The following is a 15,142-nucleotide window of genomic DNA, read 5'->3' on the forward strand; positions in this document are numbered from 1 at the left end:
GGAAATTGATGTTTTTCACGTCACCAAGGTGAGGTACCACTCATTAAGGTAACTGTCTCTGTGTGTGCATGTGTGAACTGCAGGAGGAATTGGCTACCAGTGGGGTTTCCTGGTCTAGATAGTGACTTGTTAGATAATAAATATGCACACAAGTTCTGGCTTTATACACATGGTGACCCAGGCAACAAGATTTGTAGGTAACTGCCCCTGATGAAAAGCATCCTCTGTTTCCTGGGGAGGAGGAGAAGGAGATAAAAAAACAAAACACCTGCACAACAAGATACTCTCTCCTTGTGACAGGTTTCAGAGGAACAGCCGTGTTAGTCTGTATTCGCAAAAAGAAAAGGAGTACTTGTGGCACCTTAGAGACTAACCAATTTATTTGAGCATGAGCTTTCGTGAGCTACAGCTCACTTCATCGGATGCATACCGTGGAAACTGCAGCAGACTTTATATACACACAGAGAATATGAAACAATACCTCTTCCCACCCCACTGTCCTGCTGGTAATAGCTTATCTAAAGTGATCATCAGGTTGGGCCATTTCCAGCACAAATCCAGGTTTTCTCACCCTCCACCCCCCCACACAAATTCACTCTCCTGCTGGTGATAGCTCTCGTCCCCTAAAGCCCCTACTCTACTTGCGCTATATTGATTACATCTTCATCATCTGGACCCATGGAAAAGAAGCCCTTGAGGAATTCCACCACGATTTCAACAATTTCCATCCCACCACCAACCTCAGCCTGGTCCAGTCCACACAGGAGATCCACTTCCTGGACACTACAGTGCTAATAAAAAATGGTCACATAAACACCACCCTATACCGGAAACCTACTGACCGCTATTCCTACCTGCATGCCTCCAGTTTTCACCCTGACCACACCACACAATCCATCGTCTACAGCCAAGCTCTGCGATACAACCACATTTGCTCCAACCCCTCAGACAGAGACAAACACCTACAAGATCTCTGTCAAGCTTTCTTACAACTACAATACCCACCTGCGGAAGTAAAGAAACAGATTGATAGAGCCAGAAGAGTTCCCAGAAGTTACCTACTACAGGACAGGCCTAACAAAGAAAATAACAGAACGCCACTAGCCGTCACCTTCAGCCCCCAACTAAAACCCCTCCAACGCATTATTAAGGATCTACAACCTATCCTAAAGGATGACCCAACACTCTCACAAATCTTGGGAGACAGGCCAGTCCTTGCCTACAGACAGCCCCGCAACCTGAAGCAAATACTCACCAACAACCACATACCACACAACAGAACCACTAACCCAGGAACTTATCCTTGCAACAAAGCCCGTTGCCAATTGTGCCCACATATCTATTCAGGGGACACCATCACAGGGCCTAATAACATCAGCCACACTATCAGAGGCTCGTTCACCTGCACATCCACCAATGTGATATATGCCATCATGTGCCAGCAATGCCCCTCTGCCATGTACATTGGTCAAACTGGACAGTCTCTACGTAAAAGAATAAATGGACACAAATCAGATGTCAAGAATTATAACATTCATAAACCAGTCGGAGAACACTTCAATCTCTCTGGTCACGCAATCACAGACATGAAGGTCGCTATCTTAAAACAAAAAAACTTCAAATCCAGACTCCAGCGAGAAGCTGCTGAATTGGAATTCATTTGCAAATTGGATACTATTAATTTAGGCTTAAATAGAGACTGGGAGTGGCTAAGTCATTATGCAAGGTAGCCTGTTTCCTTTTGTTTTTTCCTACCCCCCCCCCCAGATGTTCTGGTTTAACTTGGATTTAAACTTGGAGAGTGGTCAGTTTGGATGAGCTATTACCAGCAGGAGAGTGAGTTTGTGTGTGTATGGGGGTGGGGGGGGTGTGTGAGAAAACCTGGATTTGTGCTGGAAATGGCCCACCTTGATTATCATGCACATTGTAGGGAGAGTGGTCACTTTGGATGAGCTATTGCCAGCAGGATAGTGAGTTTGTGTGTGTGGTTTTTGGGAGGGGGGTGAGGGGGTGAGAGAACCTGGATTTGTGCAGGAAATGGCCCAACTTGATTATCATGCACATTGTGTAAAGAGTTGTCACTTTGGATGGGCTATCACCAGCAGGAGAGTGAATTTGTGTGGGGGGTGGAGGGTGAGAAAACCTGGATTTGTGCTGGAAATGGCCCAACCTGATGATCACTTTAGATAAGCTATTACCAGCAGGACAGTGGGGTGGGAGGAGGTATTGTTTCATATTCTCTGTGTGTATATAAAGTCTGCTGCAGTTTCCACGGTATGCATCCGATGAAGTGAGCTGTAGCTCACGAAAGCTCATGCTCAAATAAATTGGTTAGTCTCTAAGGTGCCACAAGTACTCCTTTTCTCTCCTTGTGATTTCCCAAAACATCCTGTCAACTCTGTGTCTCTCTTTTAGATCATAAGCTCCTCAGAGCAGGGGCTACCATATGTTGTCTCTGGTCAGTACCAAGTCAACTGTCAACGGTTGAAAATTAATAACAAGGAGGCTTGAGGGTCATTGCTTTGCACTGCATAACTAGATAGATATAAAATCATTGCCTGTCTGTTTCATCTACCGTTCTATGCAGTGCTGTTGTAGCCATGTTGGTCCAAGATATTGGAGCGACAAGGTGGGTGTGATAATCTAATTGAAGATATTGTCTCACTCGCCTTGTCTCTCTATTTCATCCACCCTCAGTACCACATGAGCGAGAAGTAAGGGGCCATATTCTGTCTTCAGTGGGGCTACACAGTTGTAAATGAAGTCATGAGACAGCTATAACTTCTTGGTAGTGATATTTACTCACCGTCTATGTTGGTTGAAGCTTTCTAGTACAGAGTATGTGGTCACTTTGGGGGTTGAAATACCCATGATTTGGAGGGAACCAATGTATCATGGACTTGTTTGATAACATCAGGGCACTACACAACTGTGTAAACATAGTAAAGTATGTAGATGGCATCCGAGACATTCTGGAAGCTTCAAGCAGCAACGGAGAAAAGTGTGTTAGATGCAGGAAGGAATTAGATTTTCACCATTTTTTAATCAATAACCTGGCAGAGGACATAAAATCATTATCGATAAAGTTGGCAGATGAGATAAAAATGGGGGAGTGGTAAATAATGGAGAGGACAGCTCACGGATTCAGAGTGATCTAGATCACTTAGCAAACGGGGCGCAAAGAAACAATATGCCTTTAAATATGGCTGAATGTAAATGTATGCGTCTAGGCACAAGGGATTTAGGCCAGACATATATGATGGGGGATGCTGTCCTGGGAAGCAGTGACTCTGAAAAAGATTTTGGGGGTCATGGGGCATAATCAGCTGAACATGAACTCATGCTGTGGCCAAAAAAGCTAAAGCTAGGATGCATCAAAAGGGGAATCTCAAGGAGGAGCACCGTGGTTATTTTACCTCTAAATCTGGCACTTGTCTGACGACTGTTGGAATCCTGTGTCCAGTTCTAGTGCCCACAATTCAAAAAGGGTGTTGCTAAATTGACAGAAGAGCCACAGTGAGGAAAGGATTAGAAAATATGCCTTACAGAGGGAGAATCAAGGAAGTCAATCTATTTAGTTTAATACACAGAAAGTAAAAGGGTGTGTGATGGGGTTTACCTACCCCGCATGGGTTCAGCAGGGGTTAATCATGCTTTGTGGGCCGAGGAGGTCATGCCCCCTCATCTCTGCTCGGCATGCTTCAGCTGGACCCAGGATACAAAAGAGAGCCGCTCAGCTCAGGCTGGGATGCTGCCAAAGGGTGCAGAGGCGCATTGCAGGCTCCTGCAGAGAGACTGCCAGTGCTCCAGGATTCAGAGGCCAGCCGGACTGTGGCTGCAGCTGACCCCCAGCCACCCAATGCCAGAGATGGAGGAGAGACCCCAGAATCCCTGAGACTCCCAGCTGCGGAAGAACGGGTGGGAAGCAGCCTAGGTGGACGAAGCATTGATCCACTTGAGGTAGCAGGCTTGACTCAGCATGCTTTGGAAGGATCCCCGCTGAGTTGGTGGCAGATACCCCTGCGCCCTGGGCTGGGACCCTGTGGAATAGGTAGGACCCAGTGGAGAAGGGCTCACCACTAGGCAACACTACCCTGCCGCAAAAGGTGGTTCTATCGACTCTGGCCACTAGGCCGCATTGCCCTGCAGCCAAGTGTGGGTCTCCTGACTTTGGCCACTAGGCCGCACTGCCATCCCGAGAAGGGCAGCCCAAGTGACTCAGGCCGTTGGGCCGCGGTCCCTCACCCAAGGGCTGCTGCACTGATCCCGACCATTAGGCGATGCTGCCCTAGGAGCCCGGACTGCTGTGGTGGCTAGGGAGACTAGGCCAGTTGGGCCGCTCCAGATCTACTTCAATTCCTCCTCAACCTGATACCACCCTGACGGGGTGGACCTATCCTGTGACAGGGTGACTTAATTACAGTCTATAATATCTTACATGAGGGACTCCTATTATCTAATGGGCTCTTCCGTCTAGCAGAGAAAGGTGTCACTTGATCCAATGGCTAGAAACTGAAGCTAGACACTTTCAGACTGGAAATACGGCGTACATTTTTAATGGTGAGATAATTAACCATTAGAGCCATTTACCAAGGGCCGAGGCGGATTCTGACGATTTTTCAATCAGGATTGGTATGTTTTTCTAAAAGCTCTGCTCTGGGAATTATTCTGGGCAAGGTCTATGGCCTGTGTCATACTGACCGGAGGTCAGACTAGATGATGGCAAGAATCCGGTCTGGCCTTGGAATCTAGGAATCCCCTGAATCTGCTTCAGTCACTACATATGGCTCCTTTGTGTGCCCACCACCTGACTTTCGCCCTCTGTTGCAGAGTCTGAGCCAGCTCTTGGAGGTCTCTGTTGAATATAAGATCCCTCTACCGAAAGGGAAGTTTCAAGCCATCTGCAGTGCTCTGCACAACCAGGTGAGGGGTGGTTTTGCTTGGATCCCTTCAGCTTAGGCACAGCAGATGTGAAGCATATTAACACTAAAAAATCAATGGAATGATCGTGCAGAGCCTGGGGACCTCCTCATGCCTTACTGATTTCTGCAGGCTCAAGAGTAAGCAGGGAGCGGTCTCATTTTCTTAGCTACTATCCAGCTCAGTTTGTAAAGCGATTTCACCATAAGCCGATTACCAGGGGGAGTCAGAGTTGTAAAGTAAAAACTGTGGCTGTGTCTTGATTAGGTCAGCTCTGCTGCTCAAAACACTTTAGCTTCTCTTATCTAATGTATTGGTCATTGTCTTGGAGTCTTGCTGTGCATGCAGGACCATCTCCCTGGGGTTCAGACCTCTAGTTGGACAAGCAGGAAGTGGAAGCTTAGAAATGAATTGAACATTTTTCTTTTCCCTTGCTTCTGATTCGTTTTTCTTTCACCATTTCCCTTCTTCCCACAGATCTGTTCTCCAGCTAAGCAGCTCAGCATCGAAAACCACAAAGAGCTGTTCCATTGTGTACTTCTGCTAGGTAAGGGGAAGAGACTCTGAGTTACACAGTGGTTTCTTTGTAACTTCCTTACCTTTGTGAGGTACGGTAAGAAGAAGAGTTCTGCAGACAGTGAGGATGTGATTTCTTCCCTTGCAGCCCGTTCTTCTCCTGATGATCTGCTAGCATTTCTACACGAGCAGCTGGAGATTGAGCATGAGGCCGTTCGTGTGGCGTCTTTAGATTTCCTAAGAGCTGTTGTTGGGGCTGACTGTAAGTAACACAGGAGCAACTGTGCCAGCTGCCCTCTTGGCCGACATGCTGAGGGTTGAGTTGAGGACATCCAGAGCTAAAAGCTTGAGCTACTCGAGATTGAGCTAAAGAACCAAGGCTGTGTAGGCACGGCAGGGCTGCAGCAGACTCATCACCTCTGCAACTGGGGCACAGAGGCTCTAGAACACACAGTCACCAGTGGTTTGGAGATCCCCTAAGGGACCAAATGCTGCCCTAAGTTACTCCCATATGGCCACACAGAAATCAACAGGTTCAACTAAGTGCTGAATGTAGCCCAAGATATTTGTCAAGGTCTTTTTCAACTTCAAATACAGAAGTTAACTTGGGGCTAATGCATGTTAACAATAATCAGATAAAAATAGAATAATACTCCTGACTCGAGAATCCTAAGTATTATACACTCTAGACTAGATTCTGAGTCCTGTTATGCCGGTGTAAACACAGATTAACTTCACTCACCTCAGTCTATCAAACTCCTTTATAATATTTCCATCATAGTAGTAGGATGGCACTATTTAGAGACATGGAATTACTTTAGATTTACACTGGTGCAACTGAGACCAGAATCTGGTCCTAAGTCTTCCCCACTGATTCTGTAGAGGAGAGAAGCTTGATACTATTCTTAACTAGGGCCCTTTGGAATCCAGGATTAATTCCAATGTGGAAAGTGAGTGTGTGTGGAACAAAGAAGCACTGTACACCTCTCCTTATTTTTCAGTGCCTGAGACAAGAGTTAAAAAGCTTCTGATTGTGAAGGCAGTGAAATCTACTCTCAGTGATCAGAATGCTACGGTAAGATTGTGTGTGGAACAGTGAACTATTTCAACTTTTTCAGTGTTATGGGATGAATGGATATCTGGGTGGAGCTTTCATTCCGATCCAGATGAGAGACTGCAGAATAGAGAAGGCATGTCATTCTCCTGCCGGTGTTAAATGTATCCATGTTTCTAATCGAAGGAGACAAAATCAAAAGCATAAGGACTCTCATATCATATCCTAGCTCCTATTTCAGGCAGAAGGGCTAACAAGAAGTGCTGTGTGTAATCTCTACCCTTGCAGGTGAGGAAGGCAGCTCTTCATTTCATCAGGACGCTGTTCAGTTCAGGAAGTGTGGAGAATTGTGCAGCATGGGATCTGGTAGCATATGTTTTCAGCGAGTTCAGTGTGTCCACCAGCAAACTGGTAAGGAGAGTTCTTAACACTTAGGACTCGATCCTACCATTCTTGCATGCTGATTGCTCCCCTTGACTTCAGTGGGAGTTTTGACTCCAGGACAGCTGGACTGAATGAATAGAGCCAGAATCGGATCCGTTATATTGGTGTAAAGTCAAGGTAACTCCACTGACTTGAGTGGTGTTACTCTGGATTTATACTAGTGTAACAGAGACCAGAATCTCACACTGGGTATTTCCATCTAACAGAGTTATCTATGCTGCTCCAACCTCTGATGAGTCATTGAACATTCAGAAAACACCATTTTTCAGTGAAATGTTCCTGTACAAGGAAGCACATCTTTTTGTTGTAAATAGACTCTCCAAAAAACAGAACGATGCCCCGTTCTGTGGCTGTCAAAGCAGACCTAAACTATCAGCAAAACACTCAGGTTATGCAGGTTGCATAAAAATATCTTCAATCCGTATTTCTATCCATGGACACAGCCCCGGGCCCCAGATACTTTGTGCTCCATGACTGAATCCGTGATATGTATGAACATAAACAGTTCAACTTGACAGTAAGTTGTTGAAGATCTTAGCTCTGCCTGGCCCCTTTTCTACAAAGTCGGAGCTTGTGGCAATAACCACACACACATATCTCTTAAAGAAGGCTGCTTTTTCTCATCAGGCCAGTTTTGGTCCCATTGATAGAATCACACTCACTACACACAGAATGACCAAGCTGGTTGGGGCATCAGAACAAAGAGATTGGATCCCCCTGGTTCTGCAAATTTATTTCCCCTGGGCAGAATCGGAATGTTTTTCCTCAGAGATCAAAAGATGAAACAGTTTTTCAAATTTTAAAAAGTTGAACACTGTGGGGGAACTCTTTTGTGTCCAGTGAATCATTCCCTTCATTTCAGGGTTTTCCTAAGCCTGGGATCTGACCCACCAGTTCGGAGTTTCTATTATTCTCTTCCCTTCAGACGTTTGTGCACTTCCAGTGCAGTATAAAAGCAGGCATAGGTCAATGCTCAAGATGGCTTTGTAAGAGAAGGACACTGGTTCTATTGCCAGTGTCTTACGACTAGCGAATAAGTTCTATCTAGCTATCTCACAGCAGGGTACAACACTTCTCACCCAGGGTGTTGAGGAAGAAAGCACGATCCAAACCCTGTGCATTGACATCCTGCAATGTCTGGACACCTCAGTCAATGGAATGACCCAAGTAAGTGACCTCTTGCTACTGCTTCTTGAAATAGGGACGTTCTTCCTTACGTTCCTTGTACCCCTCCACAAGGAAGCCTTCTGCACAGTCAGCATAATGGAGGATCAGCATGTCAAATTCATGTCAGGGATGATGTGACCCCTTCATCATGGAGTAAGCGGTTCACAGTAGAGAAAAGATATAAAGCAACTTAACTGGAAGGAATCATGTTGCAGAGATCGTCTCTTAATTCTTTCCACTGTCTGAGTGCAACTTCCCCTTAGATCCCCCATGAATACTTCTGAAATGTAGAGTTGGTGATCTTGGATTTGAAGAGATATTGGGGCTGGGACTGTGCCTTATATAGGTCTGTCAAGTTCTGAGTAAGCTTATGTTACTATCTAAATATCTCCATAATGCTCTAATGCTGGGAAAGAGGCTTCATCTCTGGGTGAGAGCCCAATTGCTCACTGTTAGGGGGCTTATTCCTTCACCCACTCACTTCCCTGGTCCTTCTCTCATGAACAGAGAGCAACAATACCCGAAGTCCAAAGGTGCAAACAATTCGATGTTTATTGGGGTGAACTTCCAGCAAGCATGATTCCAGTTTCCTTCCTTAGTATCCTCCTTCCCAGCTCTGACACCACAGAGCCTTACACCTGTGTCCCTGTTCCCATTCCTGCCCTTAGCCAAACATGATTCCAATTTCCTTACCCCCATTCCCTGTTCCCATTTCCCCCACCCCCCTACTTCCTGATTGACTGCAGACTATATAGTAAAACTTGACTTCTGCTTTGCTATACCTTAACCAATCATGTTCCTGAAATTTAACTAACCAATCCTAACATATTGTAACATGATTATGTACCCAATTATATCCCACCACCTTAATTAGTTTACAGCCAGCAAAATTAATTATACAGCAGACAGGAACAAGCACAGAAGCAGACAGAGATTATACAGACAAACAATAGCAAAGTGGGAACTATAATGGGGGGAGGGATAGCTCAGTGGTTTGAGCATTGGCCTGCTAAACCCAGGGTTGTGAGTTCAATCCTTGAGGGGGCCATTTAGGGATCTTGGCCAAAAATTGGGGATTGGTCCTGCTTTGAGCAGGGGGTTGGACTAGATGACCTCCTGAGGTCTCTTCCAACCCTGATATTCTATGATTCTATGATAATGACAAGACAATACAGAAGTGAGGATTTCACATCCCAGTATTGGTAAGTGAGTTCTTGCCAGACAGGATGCTATCAAACTAAGTTTCCTTTTACATCTTCTAGGCCCTTCCCTTTCTCTGGAGGTGATAGGCACTATCAGGACAGGATTGTATTCCTAACAGCCCAATAGCACCTGATTTCAGTGTGACTAGTTTGGACTGTGAGGAGGTGACTGTTCGCTTCCTAGCTTATGGCTGCCTCTGCTGCTTAGCCAAAGGCCTTAGCCTAAGAACAGGGCCTCAGACTGTCACAGTAAGAGAAGGCTCTTACACCAGCAGACAGTGATTTTGATTCTTTCTTTTATACCTCTATAACTAGCCAAGTGATAAGAATACACCTAAATTCTTAAAGTACAGGCCTTTGCAGACAGGCCTGAATATCTATATCCTAACACTCACCAAACAAGATAGTGTCTTTAAAAGACAGAGTGAGGGGGCACCAGACAGGTAGAGTGAGCTAATGGGGAGAGAGAGATGAGGTGATAGGTTAGGGAAGGGTCCGTGAGGAATCAAAGGAGAAGCTACATGGCAGGGAGGGATTCAGACAGCAGGATACTGGAGGTGGGGGAACGGAAATAGCTCCGTACTGAGCAGTCTCGCTCTTCTCTGCAGGTGTTATGGCCAAGGCTGCTGGAGTATGTGGTGCCAGCTCAGTACACGGGTACTTTGAAGCCTCTTTGCAGATGCCTGAGGGAACTGGCTGAGAAAAAGCAGCGGGAAGGAGAAGCAGCTGCTTGCCTCGACTACCGTGGACGAGGTTTATAAGAGAAACTCTTTCATTTCTTCTCTCCAGGCACTATGAAATGAACAGGTTCAGTCTGCTCCAGTTCTCTCATCTGCAATCAGGAGGCTAAAATGAATGAGGGATGGTCTTGTGATTACAACACGGCCATGGGAGGGAGCTAGGAAATGTGGGTTCTGTTCCCAGCTCGCCACCAAAATTCGGATGTGACCTTGGGGAAATCACTTGATCTTTCTCTCTCAGCTTCCCCACTTGTGAAATGAAGGAGTAATTCATGCCAACCTCACAGAGGTGCTATGAGGTGGAATTCATACATGTTTGTAGAGCATTCTGAGATGCTCAGACTGAAAGCACTATGGAAATGCAAATTATTATCAGCTGTATTCAACATTGGTGGGCATGTTGGAAATGGATAGGTGAAGAACATCAGCAGGACTCTCTGCAAAGCCTGGCATAATTAACGCTATTCTGTTTCTTTCCCTAGTGCAACTCCCTACACCCCAGGGGCTGCTGGCGCGACTCCTGGTGAGTAGACCATGAGAATAGGTTTTCTGTGGAATGGGACAGTTAACTATACAAATTGGTTTTGTAGCTAGATGCTTGACTTAGCCCTGGTCTACACTAGGACTTTAGGTCGAATTTAGCAGCGTTAAATCGATTTAAACCTGCACCCGTCCACACAATGAAGCCCTTTATTTCGACTTAAAGGGCTCTTAAAATCGATTTCCTTACTCCACCCCTGACAAGTGGATTAGCGCTTAAATCGACGTTGCCGGCTCGAATTTGGGGTACTGTGGACACAATTCGATGGTATTGGCCTCCGGGAGCTATCCCAGAGTGCTCCATTATGACCGCTCTGGACAGCGCTCTCAACTCAGATGCACTGGCCAGGTAGACAGGAAAAGAACCGCGAACTTTTGAATCTCATTTCCTGTTTGGCCAGCGTGGCAAGCTGCAGGTGACCATGCAGAGCTCATCAGCAGAGGTGACCATGATGGAGTCCCAGAATCGCAAAAGAGCTCCAGCATGGACTGAACGGGAGGTACGGGATCTGATCGCTGTTTGGGGAGAGGAATCCGTGCTATCAGAACTCCGTTCCAGTTTTCGAAATGCCAAAACCTTTCTGAAAATCTCCCAGGGCATGAAGGACAGAGGCCATAACAGGGACCCGAAGCAGTGCCGCGTGAAACTGAAGGAGCTGAGGCAAGCCTACCAGAAAACCAGAGAGGCGAACAGCCGCTCTGGGTCAGAGCCCCAAACATGCCGCTTCTATGATGAGCTGCATGCCATTTTAGGGGGTTCAGCCACCACTACCCCAGCCGTGTTGTTTGACTCCTTCAATGGAGATGGAGGCAATACAGAAGTAGGTTTTGGGGACGAAGAAGATGATGATGAGGAGGTTGTAGATAGCTCACAGCAAGCAAGCGGAGAAACCGGTTTTCCCGACAGCCAGGAACTGTTTCTCACCCTAGACCTGGAGCCAGTACCCCCCGAACCCACCCAAGGCTGCCTCCTGGACTCAGCAGGCGGAGAAGGGACCTCTGGTGAGTGTACCTTTTAAAATGCTATACATGGTTTAAAAGCAAGCATGTGAAAGGATTACTTTGCCCTGGCATTTGCGGTTCTGCCTTTGCAAAAGGTTTCTGGGGAGGGCAGCCTTATTTCGTCCTTCATGGTAGGACACTTTACCACTCCAGGCCAGCAACACGTACTGGGGAATCACTGTAGAACAAAGCATTGCAGTGTATGTTTGCTGGCATTCAACCAAAATCACGCGGTGGGAGGAGGCAAAATGCGACCTTGTAACGAAAGCACATGTGCTATGTATGTAATGTTAACAGCAAGGTTTACCCTGAAAGAGTGTAGCCACTGTTTTATAAAATGTGTCTTTTTAAATACCGCTGTCCCTTTTTTTTTCTCCACCAGCTGCATGTGTTTCAATGATCACAGGATCTTCTCCTTCCCAGAGGCTAGTGAAGCTTAGAAAGAAAAAAAAACGCACTCGCGATGAAATGTTCTCCGAGCTCATGCTGTCCTCCCACACTGACAGAGCACAGACGAATGCGTGGAGGCAAATAATGTCAGAGTGCAGGAAAGCACAAAATGACCGGGAGGAGAGGTGGAGGGCTGAAGAGAGTAAGTGGCGGGCTGAAGACAGGGCTGAAGCTCAAAGGTGGCGGCAGCGTGATGAGAGGAGGCAGGATTCAATGCTGAGGCTGCTGCAGGACCAAACCAGTATGCTCCAGTGTATGGTTGAGCTGCAGCAAAGGCAGCTGGAGCACAGACTGCCACTGCAGCCCCTCTGTAACCAACCGCCCTCCTCCCCAAGTTCCATAGCCTCCACACCCAGACGCCCAAGAACGCGGTGGGGAGGCCTCCGGCCAACCAGCCACTCCCCCACAGAGGATTGCCCAAAAAAAAGAAGGCTGTCATTCAATAAATTTTAAAGTTGTAAACTTTTAAAGTGCTGTGCTTAAAGTGCTGTGTGGCATTTTCCTTCCCTCCTCCACCACCCCTCCTGGGATACCTTGGTAGTCATCCCCCTATTTGTGTGATGAATGAATAACGAATGCATGACTGTGAAGCAGCAATGACTTTATTGGCTCTGCAAGCAATGATTAAAGGGAGGAGGGGAGGGTGGTTAGCTTACAGGGAAGTAGAGTGAACCAAGGGGTGGGGGGGTTCATCAAGGAGAAACAAACAGAACTTTCACACCGTAGCCTGGCCAGTCATGAAACTGTTTTTCAAAGCTTCTCTGATGCGTACCGCGCCCTCCTGTGCTCTTCTAACCGCCCTGGTGTCTGGCTGCGCGTAACCAGCAGCCAGGCGATTTGCCTCAACCTCCCACCCCGCCATAAACGTCTCCCCCTTACTCTCACAGATATTGTGGAGCACACAGCAAGCAGTAATAACAGTGGGAATATTGGTTTCGCTGAGGTCTAAGCGAGTCAATAAACTGCGCCAGCGCGCCTTTAAACGTCCAAATGCACATTCTACCACCATTCTGCACTTGCTCAGCCTGTAGTTGAACAGCTCCTGACCACTGTCCAGGCTGCCTGTGTACGGCTTCATGAGCCATGGCATTAAGGGATAGGCTGGGTCCCCAAGGATACATATAGGCATTTCAACATCCCCAACAGTTATTTTCTGGTCTGGGAATAAAGTCCCTTCCTGCAGCTTTTGAAACAGACCAGAGTTCCTGAAGATGCGAGCATCATGCACCTTTCCCGGCCATCCCACGTTGATGTTGGTGAAACGTCCCTTGTGATCCACCAGAGCTTGCAGCACTATCGAAAAGTACCCCTTGCGGTTTATGTACTCGCCGGCTTCGTGCTCTGGTGCCAAGATAGGGATACGGATTCCGTCTACGGCCCCACCGCAGTTAGGGAATCCCATTGCAGCAAAGCCATCCACTATGACCTGCACATTTCCCAGGGTCACTACCCTTGATATCAGCAGATCTTTGATTGCGTGGGCTACTTGCATCACAGCAGCCCCCACAGTAGATTTGCCCACTCCAAATTGATTCCCAACTGACCGGTAGCTGTCTGGCGTTGCAAGCTTCCACAGGGCTATCGCCACTCGCTTCTCAACTGTGAGGGCTGCTCTCATCTTGGTATTCATGCGCTTCAGGACAGGGGAAAGCAAGTCACAAAGTTCCATGAAAGTGCCCTTACGCATGCGAAAGTTTCGTAGCCACTGGGAATCGTCCCAGACCTGCAACACTATGCGGTCCCACCAGTCTGTGCTTGTTTCCCGAGCCCAGAATCGGCGTTCCACAGCATGAACCTGCCCCATTAGCACCATGATGCATGCATTGTCAGGGCCCATGCTTTCAGAGAAATCTGTGTCCATGTCCTGATCACTCACGGGACCGCGCTGACGTCGCCTCCTCGCCCGGTATCGCGTTGCCATGTTCTGGTGCTGCATATACTGCTGAATAATGCGTGTGGTGGTTAATGTGCTCCTAATTGCCAAAGTGAGCTGAGCGGGCTCCATGCTTGCCGTGGTATGGCGTCCGCACAGAAAAAAGGCGCGGAACGATTGTCTGCCGTTGCTCTGACGGAGGGAGGGGCGACTGACGACACGGCTTACAGGGTTGGCTTCAGGAAGCTAAAATCAACAAAGGGGGTGCCTGTACATCAAGGAGTATTTCAGGCAGGACTGCACGGAGGGTTCCAATAAGAAATGGTGCACCTAAGTTATCGTTGTTATTGGAACAAGGAGGTTAGCCTGGCCTCTGATTGATACATGGCTAGATTTACCTCGCTGCACCTTCTCTGTGAGTGACTGCAGTGTGACCTAGAGGAATGAGTCCCCTAGACAGGGGAGGAGGCAAATGAGTACAAAACAAATCTGGTCTATTTCTTGTTTTGACCCACTCCATCTATCTTTTACATCTTTGGCTGGCAGCAGACGGTGCAGAAGGACTGCATGCCATCCACATCTCATGGCTGCTCGGCAGAAGATGGTACAGTACGCCTGCTAGCCATCCCCATCTCTTGCCTGCCTGGCAGAAGATGGTGCAATACGACTGCTAGCAATCCTCATCTCTTGCCTGCCTGGCAGAAGATGGTACAGTACGACTGCTAGCAGTCCGTATCGCCTGCCTGCTCACCATAAGACGGTTCAATAGGACTGACTGCAGGACTAAAGAGAATGACCTGGTCAAGTCACTCCAAATTTAGTCCCTGCGCCCATGTCTGCCCAGGCGCTCCCAGCCGACGCGGCCAGGAGCACCTCGGACACGATGAGGACGACTACCAATCGTATTGCACCGTCTGCTGCCAGAAGGCAAGGGGTTGCTGCTACTGTGCAGCAAAGCCGTACCGCGTCTGCCAGCACCCAGGAGACATAGGGTGACGGTTACCTGAGCGGGCTCCATGCTTGCTGTGGTATGGCGTCTGCACAGGTAACTCAGGAAAAAAGGCGCGAAATGATTGTCTGCCCTTGCTTTCACGGAGGGAGGGAGGGAACGGGGGCCTGACGACACGTACCCAGAACCACCCGCGACAATGTTTTAGCCCCATCAGAGCGCTCCATTGTGACTGCTCTGGACAGCAGATGCCCGATTGTTTGCCATTGCTCTGACGCTGGGAGG

This window comes from Caretta caretta, chromosome 28 (assembly GCF_965140235.1).
Source record: "Caretta caretta isolate rCarCar2 chromosome 28, rCarCar1.hap1, whole genome shotgun sequence".
In the NCBI taxonomy this organism is placed as follows: domain Eukaryota; kingdom Metazoa; phylum Chordata; order Testudines; family Cheloniidae; genus Caretta; species Caretta caretta.